A 1,648-nucleotide genomic window follows, 5' to 3' on the forward strand; every position below is an offset into this window, starting at 1 on the left:
CCCCCCCCCCCCCCCCGAAAAAAAGAAAAATTGCATATCCACGAAATCATATTTGCGGGTGGATTGATCAAATTTTCTTTTTTACCAATATTTTTAAAGATGTTTAATAAGAACATTGATTTTAGTGCTTTGAAAAAGATATAAATATTTTTAATAAAAAAAACTGAAAATTATACCTTGCTACAATACCACTGACTGAGGGAGTAACACGTTCATAACAGCTTTCATCAATTGGTTCATTACTATTAGCAAACTCCTCCAACCCCTCCCAGCCGCAGCAGCTCAACTTAATTAATTCGTTCATACAAAGAACAGAAAGAATTTAAGGAATTGGAGAGATCACTGAACTATCTATACCGCCCCGCGCTGGTTCAATTTCTGAATCACCGATTTAAATCCTCATGAATCTTTAACTTTGATGATTCAAGATTTGAACCAGTGATTGTTAGTTCAGCGCCCTGGCTCAAATTCATTAAACTATGTCCCACTAGATAAGTAAAAAACAACTAGAATAAAGTTGCATTACTCAACCTAATTTACAGGAATCAGATTCGATGATCAGTGATAAATGGTTTGACCTCATGAGTAGACCAATTAAACCACTTTTTTGGAAGGTCACGCTGAAGAGAAGTGGTTCAACCATGTCAACGTAGTTCAACTATGTCTACCTAGTTCAACTATGGCTCACTTTACTGATTAAACCTTGCTTGTCCCACAGTTCATGTTTTATGTTGAAAAAAATGAAATAAATTGCATGAAGTTAAAAATATTTTTGGACCAAAGAAGGAAAATCCATGAAGCTAATTTTTTGAAAAATTCCTTGGATTTTTTGTTATATCTCATTTATTTTTCCAAAATTTCTTTTTAAAATTTTGAGATAGAATAAAGTCGATATTTTTCCGTCGAATTCTGAAATATCTCTTTATGCAACTGTCTTTTCTTTTCAACAATATGTTTCTCGGCCGGGGTATTATTTTGTTTGTTTGTTGAAAGTTTGAATTCAAGATTTCTAATCCTGACCGTAGTAAGTTATTATAAATCTTGAATTTAAACTGAAAACAAATAAAAAAGTAAAAGTCACAACAGCAAAAAAGATGATTTCCCAAATGATAACAGTTCAGAGGAAGAATTTAAAGTATTTGAGCCGCGGCTTAAATTTAAGCCAGGGTTCAAATATGGTTGATTCCACTTAAAATTGTATTCAAGTTTTCAAGATTTAAGACGGCGGTCAATTGAAACCGGGTTGGGGGGATTTGAGACGCGGCTCAAATTCATTAAATTCGATCACAGGTTTCATAAAAATGTGCAATTTTTATTTATTAAATCCACGAAATTAAAAAGGAAACCTGTTTTGCCGGTATAAACTGTAACTTATTTTTCTCGGAACACATTAGAAATTTTGTATACCAAATATCATGAGATTGTAAGTAAAAGTAAGTCTCTCCAAATTGAATAAAAGGTTCAAGGTTCGTTGCTTAAAAATAAATAAATTTAGCATCTAGGTTACAATATTTAAAATTTGTCCAACCTAAACAATGTTCCCTACAATATAATTTTCTACAAAACAACCCTTATCCCGTTATTTTTACCCGCAGGCCCTGTAGTTTAATTTGATTAATGATTTAATTTGCTGTTTGGTGATAGGGGG

This window comes from Eurytemora carolleeae, unplaced genomic scaffold (assembly GCF_000591075.1).
Source record: "Eurytemora carolleeae unplaced genomic scaffold, Eaff_2.0 scaffold1004, whole genome shotgun sequence".
Taxonomy (NCBI): domain Eukaryota; kingdom Metazoa; phylum Arthropoda; class Copepoda; order Calanoida; family Temoridae; genus Eurytemora; species Eurytemora carolleeae.